Source organism: Lagopus leucura, unplaced genomic scaffold (genome assembly GCF_019238085.1).
Source record: "Lagopus leucura isolate 7727_CA_CO unplaced genomic scaffold, USGS_WTPT01 Super-Scaffold_73, whole genome shotgun sequence".
In the NCBI taxonomy this organism is placed as follows: Eukaryota; Metazoa; Chordata; class Aves; order Galliformes; family Phasianidae; genus Lagopus; species Lagopus leucura.
The window spans coordinates 9292892-9311576 of record NW_024962252.1 but is presented as its reverse complement, the minus strand read 5'-3'; the positions used below and the strand labels follow the sequence as shown (position 1 = coordinate 9311576).

Sequence of the window (18685 nt, the reverse complement as noted above, 5' to 3'; positions counted from 1 at the left end):
GAGATCAGTTGCCACAGGATGAAAATCAGGAATATAAATCTCAATGCACAACAAATGAATAGACTGTACATTATCATATTGTCATTTCATATTTTTTCCACTGCAATTTCCATGTCCTTGAGGAGTACGTCCCATGCAAATCTCTGTTGCTCTGTTTCAGGGATTTTCTGCTCCTCTGTCTATCAAATATTTGCTTTCAGCAGCAAATCATTATCCCACATTAGGTATGTGGAGGTTTTTCTACGTCACAATTCATCTTGCATAATTTTGGCTTCTTCTGCTGAAAAGAAAGTGTGCTAGGCTTCTCGGACAATTGGAAGTTGAAGCAGCAGGGAAGAAAGTCCTACTCCATGCTTATGGAGTACTTACTGTAGACAATAACCAATAAAGAAGAAAATTTTAGAAAATAAAGGGATAGAATAGGAATAATTTTGATCAGCAGTGCAAACAGATAAGGAGTTCTTACTTTTAGATAAACAAAGATTCATTTGGAGGCTTTTTCTTTCTGCTCAGAAATAATCTCAAAGTCCATTTAAACATAGGATACCTCTGAAGACTCAAGGACAGCTACTGTGAGTTAATGAAAAAGAATACTGATCAGCTTCTCATGTATAAATCAACCTGAAAACTGATGGCACTTACCATTTACTACTGGTGAAGGAATATTAGGTCCATAGTATTTTATATGTGACATTTGTAATATGTCATGACAGCAAAATGTATTCACAAATTATATCTTTTTTGGAGAAGTCAAAAAATAACTTTGCAATGAGAATTATGAATCCTGCTTGTTTAATAACATGACCAGCTCTCCTCAGTACACAGCAGATATATTGAGGCTTGAGCAAATTCTGCAGTAAGACCAGGGAAATGCTGCAATACAATGAAAAATCAAAGTTAATCATTGTGCTGCATAATAGCTGGCATCAAAGCCATTCCTGTATCCTGTCACTGTTTCTTTCCTCAGGCTTCAGCTTTCATTGTCTCTCAGATTTGTGAATTATTTCTCCTCCTTTTTTTTTTTTTTTCTTTCAGCTTCCTCTTCTCTGATACACACTGGTGATGGGGATTTATGTGAATTAACTTTTTAAATAACTTTCCTCATATCTGTTGTTTGTCCTCCCAATGTTTGCACTCGACAGGTGGGTTTGTGTATCCAGGATATCACATAATTCCATTCAGATTCTACTGGAGCTGAAACTTCTGTCTTTTCTAAGCTTTTTCTTCTATGAAGGAATCTGGAAAGGCATTTGGCATTTACAAAGGAATCAAACAAGCAAAAGAAGAACCCCCAAAGCAGAAGAAAATTGCTCTAACTTTTCTAGTAGGAAAGACATTCACGGTGATATAGTGAAAAAGTGCTACTAATTCAAGTTTGTTAAAAAACTGAAGAAGAGCTTCCTGTTGATTAATTCCTTTGAAGAAATTCAGTTATACCTATGTTGCTTTGTTCTGAAGCATTTATGAAGAATTTAACCTCTACCTGTGTGTTTTAAAGGCACTTTGTTGCTAGTGAAAGAAAAATTGTTTTCAGTCTGACAAACCAGTCCAACTGAATTGATTATACAAAATTGAGAACATCTGTTTGAAACACATACATCTATCCACTTAAAAGTACTTTTGAATTAAAAATAAATAAATAAATTAGAAAAATGAACTGCGCCCTGGTTTTGATCCTGTAGTAGTAGCACCTAGCAGTGCTAGATAACAGTGTCTTTCCTCCCTTTTTCTTTTTTTTTTTTTTTTTTTGTTGTTGTTGTTGTTGTTTGTTTTCCTTCACCAAAGGGAAAACCAACTACAGTAAAGTAGTTTAGCAGGCAAGTATATGTTTGTGTGTACGTATGCTTGCGTGTGTGCCTGAAGAAATACTCAGGTGGTCACACAAACATCATAGCTCTTATTGCTACTATATAAATTAGCACAAATGATTCCTGAACTACTTACAATGCGTTTCAGATACCTTCAAAAATAAAACAACAAAGACTGAGTGTAGGGAAAGAGGAGAAGCTGAGGCAAATAAAATAATCCTGGTGGCATAAAATAATGTAAAAAAATGTTTTGAGAGAAAGCAGAGATGTTCTAAGGACAAAAATTGTTGATACGGTAATTACAGGATATAGAAGTGCCTACAAGAAATATGCTTTTTCTTCTCTCTGTACATATAGGCCATCCATTAAGGATGATGCTCAGTTCCAGGCTTATTGCCATGGCTGGGATCCAATTTGAAGATCCATTAGCACTCCTTACCTCTTGAAGCTTCTTTAGATCAGCCACTGTTCATGGCAAGGAAATTACACTTTAATTTGTTCAATAGAATTTAAAATGAGACAAATCAAGATTGCCCTTGGCAACAGACGTGAACTGATCGATGCTGACTGTTCCCTAATTTCATTTATTGTTCAGTGTTATTCCACTTTGTATTGCAATCCGTGGTATTCATAACTTAAAAGAAAACCACAACTTCTGAGGCATTTCTAGTATAAACAGTGATCTTCAGTGTAGTGGTTCTACAAGCTAATTTAGATATTAGCTTGTTCCAAAATGGTATAAAGGAAGAGGGTTTTGTTATGTAACTAAGGTGATTTGGAGAAATCACCATCTCTGTTTCGCATCCATTCAGCCAATACGTGACTGAACGACTGAATGGCTGACCCCCTTGCCAAGGAGAACTAGTGGGTTTTGTATCTATTGATACTGATACATTATAGAGATATATTATAATAGATATATCTATTGATATTGATATATTAATATTGATACTATTGATATCTGTTGATACTGAGTACTGACTTGTGTTGGTAGTTTGGCTTTATTTAATGAGCTACCACTGGTGGTAACTTAGATAAAAAGAGGTTTCTAATGTTATGTCCCAAGAAAACACAGAGGTTCTGTGCTAGTATGTGAGAGCAACATTCCTTCTTAGGCTTATGCCATCTATTTCTGCTCATGTTGCAAACCGGTTAAATCACTAAACCAAATCTCTGCAAGAAAACTAAACTCTCACATACATGTATTTTCTGTAGCCTCAAAACTTTCCTGAGTTGTTTTCTATGGCATCTGGTGTTCATCTTCTATGGAGGGAGAACACAAAACGCTTCCCAAGTAGCAAATGGCTTTTGAAAAGGCATTTTGTATTTCACCTTCCAGCTGTGCAACACATCTGGGGCTAAGGGCTTCAAATCTCATATCATTCTCCTCTTCCTGATGATAGAAGTGCTACTACTAATTAAAGATAATTCTAGAAATCTCATCAGCAACCATAGCCAGTTGGTGAGGTTTAACCGTCTGAGCTCTTACCCTTTATTTGCCCTGCTCTGTTTAAATGCATCCTCCATGCTGGTGATGTCCAAGGAGCAATGCACAGAGGTGCCAGATCTAACATACTGCCAGCAAGGCCCTGAAGAGAAGCTGTCAAACCTGCTTCTGAAAATAATGGGTGATGGGATGAAGATCCCATCATGGGATCCCATCATAGGTTACAGATGATTTTTTTTACAGTAAGATACTTTCTCATTTAATTGCGGACAGCTATTAAGCTATTAAGCTGCAATATATTAGTTCTTAGTTAGAAGGAAGAAAAAAATATTTAGAAATTGCAGGAAAAAAAAAGGAATAGAAAATAAACATTCAAGTAAGCCTTTATCGATATCTTACTCCCCTTAGAAAATCCCTGGGAAATCATGGTGCAAATTTAAATATCTCGTACTCTTGCTGGTTGCCCTTGTGAATGGAAGAAAGCTGTTTTTAAAAAGTTCTCTTTATTTGAGATGTTTTTATAGCACACACTTTAAAACTGCAGTTCTATATTAGTAATAAATCCTTTTTTTTTAAATGCCTAACATCATTTTGGAAAGCATCCCTCCCGAATCCCTTGCAGGCTGTCTTCTCCTCTCATGTATAAAGTTCATACCTTTTATGAAGGCAGTTTTAAATTCTGACAGACTGGCCTTCAAGCTGGCACTCTGAGTGCTGGTGACCAACATGGGAGCTAGCACTTTCCCAGCCGTCTGTGCAGAGCTGGTTAAAGCAGCCCCTTATGGGATGCAGCAGCCGGGTTTGCAGACATCCTGTTGGAGTGCCACCTTTCAGGATGCCTGGGGACCGCACGGCTGTTCCACACCAGGAGGACATTGCTCAAAATAAAAATGACAACAATGCACTCTTTTCCACCTGGAGCTCTGCATAGCAGTGCTCGTGCCATTTCCTGCTCAAGCAGGCTCCGTTAGGACTTTTTAATAAAATTAAACATTTAAAATTTTCAAACTGGATGTGATTTGTTTTTTGGCCATCTGGAGCCACAACCTGTCCAGATTAGATGTACATATCCAAACATTCTTATGCCTGCCTTTGGCTTTGTGCCTGCCTTGCTGATCCCACTGAGATTTAACATACACATAGGCTGTTGTTTTTGTCTTTTTTTTTTTCTTTCTGCACAAGACTATGACTGAAAATTTATAGGCTCTGTCATTTAGTCTAACTGTTGACACGATGTATAATTTCTTTCCATTCTCCTGTCCATTTCTTTAAAGCATTTCTGCTTCAGCTGCATTGACCCCCGTATATGGATGCTCATCTTTGATGTTTATGCAACCATTATTTATGAAGTACCATTCTAACTTGTGCACTGCTATTTTGACCACACTTACTCAGGAAACTAATACCTTCAATGCTGTCTCTGAGTCTTAGATACATAACGCAAAATAATGAAAAACAAGCAATTAAAACAACTGAGTATAATGCCATGTATCTTCAGAGAGCTAGAAGCCTTGAAAGAACTGGATTCTAAATGGATAAACAAGTTTGTAAACAATGGAATGGATTTTGATATTGAAATCCATGTGGATTGTTCAAAATTGATTAACAAACAACCTGTCAACTTGTCCCTTCAGTGTGGCACCAAAGTTTCCTGGGATTTACCTAAGTCTTCACTATTGCAAAATCTGAACACACTGCTTTTCTCTCTGAAACCAATGCACTATGTCAAATTTGTTTGAAATTGATCCACAAAATGTAAAATTGGTATTGGACTCATACTGGCCTTCTCAGGTTAAGATTAACTAGGACAGGGTACAGTTCTAGTATGTAGAATGTATATCACAAATATATGCCAAACACAGTACCAGTTCTATATTGCCTAAAAAAAAAACAACAACTGATTTTATTTGCATAATTTTGCATAATAATTCCTCTTGAGGCCAGAAGAGTAGAAGAATCAATCCATCCTTAGACATCTTCAGGTGAAAAGTGAGAGTTCTCAGAGATGAGCCCTTTCAAGAGGGTAGATGTTACCACTCAACTTCCCTGTGAGTTTACCCTCTTTAAACTTTAATGCATTCCTTAACATTTCTTTCTTCCATGAATCTTTCATTCTTTTCTACTGTTCAAGAATGGCATTCCTGAAATGCTGCATCCAGCACAGAGTAGCTATGAACCGTTCAGCTTTGGATTTCACAATATTTCATTGAAATTGTCTTTGAAACTTACCTCGAGATGAATTCTATCATGATGTTCTTTAGCAATACAAACATGGTACTTGTCAGTCTTTATCCTTCGAATGTCCTTGAATTTCTATTTCTCAAAAAAAAACTTGCGCTGGTGATTTATTAGAAGTGATCACCATAAACCAATAAATGGTGTCTTTTTTCTGAAAACATAGCAGCACCAAAAGCTAGGCACAGACAGTCCTACTCTTTTTATCTCAAACTTCAATAGACCATATTTTTAGATGCTGTGTGCTTCTTCTACAGATATTTCAGTATGAGCCAATGTTCCCATTAAAGATCTACTGGGATTTGGCAATAGCTACATTAAAAAAATGCTGGGAGGGCCTCCAAGAGACAGTCCATCCCTTAAGACAAGATTAACTATGCACGTTATCATTGCTGACAGATGGCTCTCTAGCATTTTCCTCTGTGATGGGGAGTCTCAATACAAAGTACTCAATGATCTGTTTTCCTAAACTTTCCAAAGTTTAACTTTGTTTTTTTTCTAGCCACAGCTTATTCCATGGATGTGGAACACACTTTCTCCACTTCTCACAATTACCTTTCATACTTGAAGAATTTCTTATCATGCCTACCATAAGACTTCTAAGGGGAAAGAAGTTTCAATTCTTTGAACCATTCTTCATAAATCATGTTTTCTATAATTCTGGTCATTTGAATTGCTTTCCTTTAGACTGCTCACTTCCCACCAGGCTGTATCTATACCTGAGCACTGAACTCCAGGTCAGATCTTCTTTGCCAAATGAAACAGGAGTCCATTCCCATGCCTTGCCAGCTGTACTCCTGCATGATGACTGCCTTCTTCATAATGCTGTTATTTATACCTAGCTTGAGGTTCAGTGCAGATCTCTTCTAGCCTATGGCTACGTTCTTTTTTAAGGAACTGATGTTACTCATTCTTTTCTTCAGTTGGTTGGTTAAACACTGCTCCTTTCTTTCTTCTCTCTAGAGGGTTGTATCATTTTTTTAATTGTTATTTTAAATGTAGTCATGATCCATTTCAATTCTGATGATTTTCTCCAACAAACATGTTGTCCTTCCCACCTCACTACCACCTGTAAATTCATAATAACCATATTTTTTATTCCATCAGCCAGTTCCCTCAGCATTAAACACAATCTTCCTTTTTTTTTTTTTTTTTTTTTTTTTTTTTTTAAACTGAGGTAGTTGTAATTGCTTTGTGAACACAGTAATCCAACCTGGTGTTCACTGCACTGTGACAGAGCCTGTCCACAAGCAGTATGGGTCAGAAACTCCCCCAAGGCAAGACCCAGAGTGACAAAACATCTCATCCACTGGGCACAGTCCCACAGGACTGATAATCAGACTCATAGAATGGCTTGTGTTGGAAGGGGCTTCAAAGGTCATCTGGTTCCAAACTCCTGCCATGGACAGACTTGCCACCCACCAGCTCAAATTGCCCAAGGCCCCATCCAAGCTGGGATGAACATGAACAGCTCCAGGGATGGGGCATCCACAGCTTCTCTGAGCAGCTTGTTCCAGCACCTCACTACCCTTTCGGTGAAAAATTCACCCCTGACTTCTAATCTACATCTTCCCTTTTAGTTTAAAACAGTTTAAAACTGTTCCCCCTTTTCTTATCGCTATCTACCCATGTAAAAAGTTGGTTTCCCTCCTGTTTGTAAGCAATCTTTAAATATTTCACTGTCTTCAACATTGGGGTCCTTCAACAACCATCAGCATGGTAAGTGATAAACTAGGGTCAGGGAGCCCCTGGTCTGGGTCAGAAGCAAAAAGAGATGGGGACAGAGATGGAGACCCACTGTGGCATTGTTGGCACAGAATGTAGTGGTGCCAATAGGACAGAAATGAGATCCTGACACATGGGCAGTGTTACAGGAGAGGCCCCAGGCATGGCTGATAAGGGATATCAAGGCCTATAGATGCCCATAGAGTCCATTGTAATTCAAATCACATTTTCCCAACATGCTTATATGGCCACCCTGCAAGAAAGTGGTTATTAGGTAGCTAATATGGTTTTTTTGCTTTTCCAAATTTTTTTCTGAAGGTAGACTGGTTATTTTCAGTTGTTCTTTTGTTAGAATGTCTCTTGGAAGTCATCAATTTCTTACATTTGATATATTTCCTTCTTCAAACTTAGGAACCTAACCCAATTCTGAAATAAAGTTGAGAGTTCGTATTAATTTCTGTACCTCCTTCTTGTCAGACATCCACATCTCTTCTTTTTTTTTCTTGATATATTTCCAATAATACAGATGGAACATTAAATACATACAAGCAGAAGAATTATAGACATAAGATTCTTTTACAAGCTTTTGTCAAAGAAAGAGGCCACAGCTGACATGTCAGGTGAAAGGTAAGCTGAAGAGTGGACAAGGAATTTCAACTATTTCCTAATGTATCTGATGCATTCAAGTTAGTTTCTATGGCAATCCCAAACATGTGATGTTTAGTTTTGACTCACAGCTGCTGGAGACTCTGGCACTGTTCCGAAATATTTTTTCTTAGTATAATAAAAATGCTCAGACTATACACATCCTTCTCGAGGCATGAGCAGCAACTTGATAAGGAAAAGGTGCCTGCTGCTTAAGCAATATATTTTATTTTAGGGCTTTTCTTTAAAGGAAAATGAACAAAATGGCATCTGCCTCATCTTAAAATTTTCAACTTAGATTGCATAAAATACATTTAAAAAAATTCTAAGCTGCTGCAATAAAAGTTCATTTGTTTTCTGAGATTACAAACTTTGAGGGTCTTCACACAAATGCATTTTCATAGAGAAAAAAACTGAGGACATCTATGTTTCAGCACAGAGAGCCATTCTGTTCAGTTTTTGGAGTTTCAAGGTGATAGGAATTCTACACCAAAATAGACTCAAAATGATCCTACTGCTTGCAGTTTGCGAAGTCCACAAAGATCTGCTATTTTTTCAAAGTTTCTCCAATGTTTTTTTCAAGATCCTTGCTCAAAAAGCCCTCCTTCTCTGCTCCTCTGATCTGGTTTGTATGGCTATTTGTTTATGCTTTGCCTTCTTAAAATATCAAGACAGTTATATTTATTTATTTATTTAACCTCTGTTTGTAACAATCCATAATTTTAAGTAAGTTTTTAATTTCATCCTTCATTCTCCATCTCACTAATTTAGGGCATCCTGATACTGAAATGGTCTAACTAAAAATGTAAGGTGTACCCTTGTGAGAATGGCAGACCAAGAACTCCTAATCCAGCTAGAGAATACCACTGTAATTTTTTAACATCCAAGCAATTGATGTGGCATGACGTGCAGAAAGAAATCTAATGTGTCTACAATAATCAGCTTAACCTTGTTTGGAACCACTAATATAGCTTCTGCATTGCCATATGGATAATGCATGATGTATCACAAGGAAGTCTAAGCATTGTATTTTAGCTTCTCCATGCACTGCTTGGTATAATTTCTACTAAAAATATTGACATTTTTGAGAGAGTATATTACTTTATTTCACTAAAGCTAATTATGGTATCGCTATGTGTTACAGGGCAGAAACTCAACAGGGGTTCTAAGTTATAGTTGTTTTTATTGGTTTGAAGTAAAATGGTTATAATTCGTCAGTTAATAGATCTTCTTTTTAAATACAATTAATGTGCACGTTACAAGTTTGATAATGTAATCAGCAGCCTACTGATTTTCTGATGGTTACTTAATAGCTTAAGGAATTTTAAGGAATATGATGCATTTTTTTTCTCATCTATTTTCACTGGGCAAATTTTAAGACCACAATGAAAAGAAGCCATTGGCAAAAAGAAACCCACTTCTTCCTCCTGATACTAGTAAAAATTCTGCTTAGAAGCTTGACAAGGTGAACTCATCAAGGATCTAACCTATTTTTGCAGACCAACTTCTTTGATAAAACTACCTTCATTGAATACATATATTTTTAAATATACATTGCAAAATGCAAGATATTGAGGAAAAAAATGCACTACTGGCTACATGGTCAGAGTATCTATATGAAGCCACCTACCCGGCTTGCTATTTACTTGCTTATTTGCTTTCAGATTGCATGTTGATTCTTAGAACTACTCTTTGCTTCAGGAAAAAAAAAAATAAATAAAATAAAATTCTACAGTAAAAGCACCAACTGTGTGTACTGAAAGAACCTGCCTGTTCTACCACTGGGGTTAAAAGTCCTGATAACATCAGAATTCTGTACATCATTCTGCAGTAATCTGAAGTGAAATCCCACTCTGTTTAATCTCTACATAAGTTTCAAATGCTCCACAGAGAATTTTTTCAGAAGTATTTTACCATGTTTCCTACACATTTGGTAAAAAGGCATGGATAAACCTAAAGCTTCCAGAAAGAAAACTTTACGTCTAATTTAGATGCTTAAGGGTGGCCATTAAAGATTTATGACTGAAGGATTTTAGAAGTGTTTGGATAAATTGGATAAATATGGATAAATTAAGCAAATGCTTTTGGAAGTCTTTAAAACATATCAGGCCTAGCCACAAGTTAGGCACATATATCAGGTGGATTTGATTAATTCAAAGGCCTTTTCTCCTCCAGCTAAATGACTCTACCTTGCTCTCTTCTCAGATACAGGGCAAAGATAAACTTATGGAAAAATATTATCTATTGCAGAATGTATAATCCAGTGTTCTCTCCTACAGCTCAATATTATTTTGCAATGATTATATATCTTAATATATCCTTTAGGATTTTTTCCTTTTTTTTTTTTTTTTTTTTCCAGTTAGATCACTTTTTAGTTGAAGATATTCTCCACTTCATGACAGATTTAGTTTATTTGTTTTATTGCAGTATCTTCCCAAGGGCTCCTGAAAACTCTTGATTCTTAATAATAGTCATGCACTTTTTCCTAGAAATGAGTTACAGTTTTAAATTGCTTTCAACAGAATATTAAGATTAAGGCCTCACATCTTTTTTCTTTTTTTTTCCATCATAAAGCTATGAATTCTACTTTTTAAAGATTTCCCTAACACCCTTCTGTAGCCCTTTTTCCCCTCCTTTTTTTCCATCTTCTATTTAATAGTTTTCCCTTTTTTTTGCTCTTCTCATGCCTTTTCTTCTCCTGATGTATCATTTAAACCTTTATCATTAAGCTTATTAACTATCACTTAACCCATCCCATACCTGTGTTAGATATGTCAGTTCCTTTTCATAAGAACTTCTCTCATTATCTATTCCAAATTTTTACCAGAAACAGTAAGTTTTAAAAATATTAAGCATTAAATTATTAATTATTAAATTAGGGTGTTGGAAGGCAAGGGGGCCTGTGAGAGCTGGTCAGCATTTAAGCAGCTCTTCTTCCAAGCTCAGGATCGGTGCGTCCCTGTGAGGAAGAAATCGGGAAAGGGTGGCAGGAGACCTGTGTGGATGAGCAAGGAGCTCGTGCACAAACTCAAAGGAAAGAAGAAGGCCCATGAAATGTGGAAAAAGGGTCTGACTACTTGGGAAGAATACAGGAATGTTGTCAGGGTCTGCAGGGATGCGACAAGGAAGGCTAAAGCCCGCCTGGAATTAAATCTGGCAAAGGGGATAAAGGATAATAAAAAAGGTTTTTTCAAGTACATTAACAGTAAAAGGAAGACTAGGGAGAATGTGGCTCCCCTGCTAAGTGACGGGGGTGTTCTGGTAACGGGGGATGCTGAGAAGGCGGAGATACTGAATGCCTTCTTTGCTTCTGTCTTCAGTGAAAAAGCTCCCCCTCGGGAATCTGAGACCCTGGAGATTAGTGAGAGGATCTGGGGAATGGAAGACCCCCCTTCTGTCAGGGAAGAGGTGGTCCGGGAGCGCCTAGGCAACATCAATGTTCAGAAATCCATGGGACCCGATGGGATTCATCCACGGGTGCTGAAGGAGCTGGCAGAGGTGATTGCTGAACCGCTTTCGGTCATCTTTGAGAAGTCTTGGAAGACGGGGAAGGTGCCTGAAGACTGGAAGATAGCCAACGTCACCCCGGTCTTCAAAAAAGGCAAGAAGGAAGACCCAGGCAATTATAGGCCAGTCAGCCTCACCTCTGTCCCTGGAAAGGTGATGGAACAGCTTATGCTGGATGTCATCTCCAGACAACTGGAAGAAGAGGAGGTTATCAGGAGTAGTCAGCACGGGTTCACAAGGGGGAGGTCATGGTTGACCAACCTGGTAGCCTTCTATGATGTTGTCTCTGGCTGGGTGGATGGGGGGAGAGCAGTGGATGTAGTCTACCTTGATTTCAGCAAGGCATTTGATACTGTCCCCCATGACGTCCTTATAACAAAGCTGAGGAAGTGTGGGATAGATGAGTGGACAATGAGGTGGGTTGAGAACTGGCTGACTGGCAGAGCACAGAGGGTTGTTGTTGGTGGTGCAGAGTCCGGTTGGAGGCCTGTAACTAGCGGTGTTCCTCAGGGGTCTGTGCTGGGTCCAGTCTTGTTCAACATCTTCATCAATGACCTTGATGAGGGGATAATGGCCACCCTCAGCAAGTTTGCCGATGATACGAAGTTGGGAGGATTGGCTGACACGCCTGAAGGCTGTGTTGCCATTCAGCAAGACCTGGATAGGCTGGAGAGCTGGGCAGAAAAAAACCGGATGAGGTTTAACAAAAGCAAGTGTAGAGTCTTGCATCTGGGGAGGAATAATTCCATGCACCAGTACAGGTTGGGGGATGAGCTGCTGGAGGGGAGCTCTGCGGAAAGGGACCTGGGTGTCCTGGTGGATGACAGGTTGGCCATGAGCCAGCAGTGTGCCCTTGTGGCCAAAAAGGCCAATGGCATCCTGGGGTGCATTAAAAAGAGCGTGGCCAGCAGGTCGAGGGAGGTGATCCTCCCCCTCTACTCTGCCCTGGTAAGACCTCATCTGGAGTACTGCGTCCAGTTCTGGGCTCCCCAGTACAAAAAAGACAGGGATCTCTTGGAAAGAGTCTGTGATTCTGTGATTCTGTGAAATTAAAATTAAAGAGTGGTAAGATTGCATTAGAGAACTGGAAAAAATAGCTTTTTATAGTCGCAGCAGGAAATTATTTTGGTGCATTTTGTTATTTTAGATAATATTTTCCCAAAGACCTCAAATTTTGATACTAATATATCAGAGTTCAAAGGGTACTGCTGCTGTCTTATCGGTAAACTATTGAACTAAGTTTATATCTGTTTAATACCGTTATGTTCCCAAATAACTTTACATGTTTAACTTTTCCTGTCAATTCAATTTATTTATCTATTTATTTTTTACTGGCAGCCAGAGCGTTATAATCAGCAACTTAAAAGCAACTATTCAAATTATGCCTCCCCTTATCCTGCTTTGCTCTGGGCTGAGCACACCAAGGGGCCCCATATACCCTGCCTTCCAGACTCTTGATCATCTTTGTCGTCCTCCTTCAGACACTCTTTAATAGTTTTATGCCCCTTTTGTACTACAGAGCCCAGAACTGCACACAGCACTCCAGTTGAGGCTGCACTACTGCAGTGTAGAGCAGGACAACCACTTCCCTCAACCACATCAAGCTTGATGCATCCCAGGAGATCGATGGCCTTCCTATCTGCTGGGTACTCTATTTACTCTTGTTCTTGTGTTGTCCACCAAAATCCCCAAATCTCTTTCAGCAGAGCTGCTCTCCAACATTTCATCCCACAGTCTGTGTGTGTAGACAGGTTTGTCCCTTCCCAGATGCAGAATCTGGCACTCTTGTTAAACTTTCTGTGGTTGTTGATTGCCCAGCTCTCTAATTTGTCTAGATCCCTCTGTTAAGGCCTCTCTACTCTCAACAAACTCAACAGCTCCTCCCAATTTATTATCGTCAGCAAATCAAGTAGCATAAATAGATATTAAGAATAGAGTGTTTTATCATATTATTAACATTCAGAGACATGAAGAAGAGCAAAAACATAGTCCATCTTTCAATGCAGCAACCATTAGGGCTTTATTTGTTTCTACAGGTCCTATTATGCTTTTTTTTTGCTAAGCTATAAAAGTGAGCTACTTTGCTTTACAGCGCAGTATGAACAAGTGTGTGACCTTCCCAAACTGCACACATTGCAATAAAACAGTTCAATATGGACAAGAATAAGACCCAAGTTCAGAAGTTTGCCAAATGCATTGTATGTTGAAATTTCCACTCCGTTATTCTGCTCCCCCCCCCCTTTCTAAGGGAATATGCAGATTGGATGGCTGCAACACACTCTCCCAGCTGCTCCTTACCTGTAGCCTCCCCGTAATCAGTTACATACTCTCATGGATCCTCTGTTTCAATGAAGCATATAACCACAGTCTTTAAACAGCAAAGACACAAAGATACATGCAAGAGCTTTGTTGGCATATTGCCTACGCTTGGAAGGCCAAAGTCTATTTCACACATTGAACACTGCAGACGTACAATGCAGCTGTAGAGCATAGCAGGAGTATTTCTTATCTCACTGTAGCGTCTGCTTGCTCTAGTTTGAATTCCAGCAGCAAAACCAATTCCCAATTGAGTTTGCACTTCATTATATACCAACCCTGAGAGGAATAGTTAGACTGCAAGTTCAGCTTATTTGGCAAGGAAATGATGTCTCCTTGACAGAAGTTGAATGTATGCAGATATGCTGGTTGAATATTTTTTTTTGTTCTTTTAATTTTGTTAATTTGTACAAGTGACCAGATACACCTGAATAATTTTATTTTAAAAAGAAAGATTTCATATTAACAATTTCATACCTTTACCTAATATTTTTGAATGCCTTAATTGTTGCTCAATTCTGTTTTGAGAAAGGATTTAGGTTTAGGGTACTACTCCGAAACATCTTTTACTGAAAGTCTTTGATGTCTCTTTAGTACAACTTTAATGAGACATGATTCATTGATTTTCATTAAATTTTTCAATTTATTTGAGTATGTTGTTAAAATGGTGGCATTTTAAGCATTATGAATGAGGTCTCTAATGGAGTTACACATGTTTTTGAATCTTTCCCCTCAATCAAAAAGAGTCACTCACAAAAGTTTTGCCAAATTTTGTGTATGTCCAAAAAGTTAAAATAATTTTAATACTATGAAAACAATGCAATCTCCTACAGTTCTGCTGCTGTGCATGTCTAAACATTAAGACACTCATCTTCCTACTTCAGTTTCCAAGCATTCAAGACAAGGTTAGATGGCCCTGGCCAGCCTGTTTTGGTGAGTGGCAACTCTGCCCATGGCAGAGGATTGGAACTACATGATCTTTAATATCCCTTCCAACTTAAGGCATTTAATGATTTAATTATGCGATTAAAGAAGAACTTGAAAAAGCTTAAATGTAAGATATTAGGCAATTATCTATTTCTGAGCTTGACAGCTTTGCTCTCCTCAGCAAACATCTAATCTTATGGCCCTAGTTTGCCATTTCACTAGAACTAGTCCAGTACTTCATTCTTAGGGTTAGAAAAGAAAATGAGCCTTAGAGATTATTTTCTTCTAAAGCTGTGTGGTGCTTCACAAAAAGAGAGCTTTTTATTTTTCTGAATTTATGTGTGATGAGGAAAGAAAAAAAAAACAAAAAGAGAAAAGCAGTTGTTTAGTGCAGAGAGTGTATTTAGGTATGCTAATTCTCAAACACTGGTTCAGGTTGGTATTAGACTATAAATCCAACTGCAACACTGAAGATGTGCATTTATATATATTTGCAAAAGAAGTACATCCTTTTTCTTTGGCTGTACAGTTCATACTTAAATATCAAATATCAATGCCTAGGGATGGAGGAGCTTAGATTTTGTACTGCAGCAGTATTTTGCCTTATTACTAATTCTGATTACTGCTCTGATCTAAGCCCTACCTCTGCCCTCCAATTCATCAGTACCCAGCTGCTGGGGAAAGACAGCCGTCTTGATGGTCTGACAGTTCTCTCACAGTGACAATATTTCCCTATTGGAGCGCTGCTTCTCAGTCTGCCCCTGACTCCCTCAGTAATCATACACAATAGCATCATGTAAAACATTTTACTTTGGTTATCTTCTGTTTATATTGCAGAGCTCTTGGGAGAAGATTAACCATCTTTTATTGACTAAGTAGTGGAGTCCTTATATACCAAAGATTATTATTTGAATCCTTTCACCACCAGCTCTGAAGTATATTACTCTCACTTGCAATCCTACATCCAGATTTCAGGGAGTCTAATTTTTTTTTTTTTTTAATTTCTTGCAGAAAAGCTGTTTCATGGCTCTTTATTATAAATTGCCAGATTGTACTTTCAAACTGAAAAAGCATAGGAATAATGTTAGGGAACTAAAATGAATTCCAGCACAAAAATCCCCCACCTCTGCAGTTTCTCAAGGTTGGTGGATTTTTGTATAATAATCTTTTTTTGAAGTCATGTTTATTTTATGAGTCTGAGACACACCGATTCCAATAAGTCTTTGGGCTATAGAAATAGAAAGGAAACAGGATGTAATGCTGCATATCATAATATATGAAGCAATCATTCAAATGTAGCTTGCAGTAAGCCAATAAACCTCTACTGTATTGAAGCAAGTGAAGTGTAGGATATTCATGCAAAAAATGTTTATTCACTGCACGTGAAGAATTTTTTTTTCCTGATTTCAAAACGTGCCTGAAATGCACAGCTAATTCCTTGCATCAAAACCAGTAACAATGTGATAGAAGCACTAACGGTAGTACGAAAAATAGAGCGTGGACATCTTTTCCTTTCGCAGTTTTTAGAATGCTATGTAAAGTTCTGAGCATATAAATTTCTGCATTTCTTCAGTCTGCCTTGTGATGAGAGCAAGGATTCCTGTAAGGGGTATACAGTTCTACATGTTCTTGCCAATAATGAAGAATGAAAAAAAGGTTAAAGAATCTGTTCTCCACAGAACACACAGTGTCTTAAGGCAGCCGAGTCTATGCTACAGGAATTCTAGAAAATCCTGTATGATTACTAATGAAAGTTAGTGGTCATGTAAAATAAATGATGCATCTTAACAACTTTCCTAAATACTGTGGTTAGTCATAAGTATTTGCATTATGGATGATAAAGAATGCTATTTGTACAAAGCAGGTTGAAATAAATAAATTGAGGTTCTACACAGGACAGAACAGGGAGGGTGGGTCCCAGGATGACTGTGCTGATCACACGTTACTCCATGGGGAAGAATTAGAAACTTTTGACAAGGATCAGTGCAGAGGAAGCTGATCCCAAGGACAGAATCCAAGCCTAGAAACTGAATTAAAGAAAAAGCTTTCCTGAGTTCTGAAAGAACTTGACATTGACAAGAACCACATTGTGAGCAGAGCAAGGACTGTGCCAGTTCATGCATTCAGTGGAAGTCCTTGCACACAGACAATATGTACCATGTCCCCTTTTGTGATGTGCACCCTCTGATCATAAACAAAGTCAGAAAATGAACTTCTTTAAATTCTCTTTCTTTTTTTCTTTTTTTTCTTTTTCTTTCTTTCTTTCTTTCTTTCTTTCTTTTTTTTTTTTTTAGAGCTGACTTTCATCTAAATGTATCTGCCTTGTTGTAAAGAGGTAACAATGCTGATGCTGATGTTAGGTGATGTTAGGGCCAGTCTTTTGCATCACCTGGGGCACAGAAGTCTGCTTGGCAGGAAAATGTCTCCATCTGCTACTGCTGAAACTACTTCCCTTTGGTGTGTGGCGATGATCCATATAGGCACTTAGTGTATGTTACAAAAGGCAATACCTAAATTAGGAGACGAGATTCTCAAACCTCCTTATCAAAGCCTTGACAAAGAAGTTATTAAACAAGTTCTGATCATGCCACTACAGCAAAAACTACATAGGCACATACAACCACTTTGAGGAAATGTGAAAGAAGTGATGGGGATGAGAAATCTTTACCCTATCTCCTCTCCCCAGACGTACCCAATGATGCAGGTGCCAAACGTGATTTAGAGGAATAAACACCTCATATTCACATAAAAATGGCTGAGATGCAAAGAGAAAAGGCATAGAATTCATCGAAAATATCTTAGGTTTTACACTTCCCTGAGAGACAAATGGTTTCGTTATGCTGCCCTCTAGGTTATAAGGGCAGCATTCGTTCAAGGAAAGGGAGATAAATAGTACTTTGTGATTTTTCTGATAAAGTCAGCATGGGTCAGATTTTAAACATTAGGTAAAAAAAAAATACTAGTATCATGCTGGTCATAATCAGTCTCCAAAATAAAAAAGACAATAGGAAATCGTATCTCATATTCTCTGAGCAGAGAAAGAGTGCCATGTAATTGAATAAGTCACTTACTGTGAATTCTTCTTTCCCCTTTTGCAGCCAGAACCGAATTCTCTCCATTAGTTATCATATAATATATTTACATTTCAGTGCCACAAAGAATTATGTATTGATAATACATGCCGAAATTTCAGGTTTTCCTCAAGGCAGAAGCTTGCTTCCAACTACTGCTTGGTTCCAGAGGTGCAAAGTGCTTTCTAAGGATGTCCAGAAAGAGTTTCTGCAGGGCTCAAAAGAGACAACTAGCAATAAGATTTCTAGAACTTGAAATAATGGAATAGCTGTGAATTAATTTAATGCAAATGTAACATTTGCCTCTTCTGAACTTAATAAAAGGCTACAATGCCATTCATTGTGCTACAACTGTAGAAAAAAAAAAAAAAAAAAAGAGTGGAAAACAAACAAACCAATTGTTTTTAGAAAATCCAACTTCATAGCATACTCCACGCCTGCTTCAGAGAACATTCTGACAAGCAGAATGCAAGGGACCAGGGGCACTTTAATTATAATTTTGTGCATACAGAGGTTTACCAGATGGCAAATATTTTTGCCGCAAGAAGAAATCCTTGAAGACAGTGAATGTGCAAGGTTCAGATGGTACTTTTTATGTGTCTTATATTAAGTAGAACCAGAGCTAATGATAAATGACCTACTAAGAAAGACCCAAAAGTGGATAAGACTCAGTCATCGTTTGAGCTTCTTAATTACCCTCATATTTATGATTCTGAGTAAAACATTATTAATTCTAGCAAGGGTGTTCACACTTCAAGGGTGGCATATGAGTACATTTAGATAATACCAATAATAACTTGCTTGCACAAGGCTGAGAATCCTCTAAACATCTGTAAGAAGTTTTGTTGTTTTTCTTCCAGTAAAGAAAGATACTTTCTTGGAATTACACATTATCTTGGATAATGCCATCCTATTTTCATTGCATTATCATCGTAACTCTAGAGCATGAGTCAGAGTACAGATTGCTTGAATCTCACCCGTGATAGATTTATGTTCCCAGTCAA

The 18685-nt window shown here is 37.9% G+C and overlaps 1 long non-coding RNA gene across 3 annotated transcripts in view; it reads right to left on the bottom strand.

Moving 5' to 3' along the window:
• The window catches only part of LOC122174867, an 89193-nt gene extending 71292 nt beyond the window's left edge, over positions 1-17901 (bottom strand). For all 3 annotated transcript variants that reach the window (XR_006177244.1, XR_006177243.1, XR_006177242.1), the window contains exon 1: positions 17682-17901. This is a non-coding gene — a long non-coding RNA (uncharacterized LOC122174867). The remainder of the gene's footprint in view (positions 1-17681) is intronic.
• Between the last annotated feature and the right edge of the window lie 784 nt (positions 17902-18685).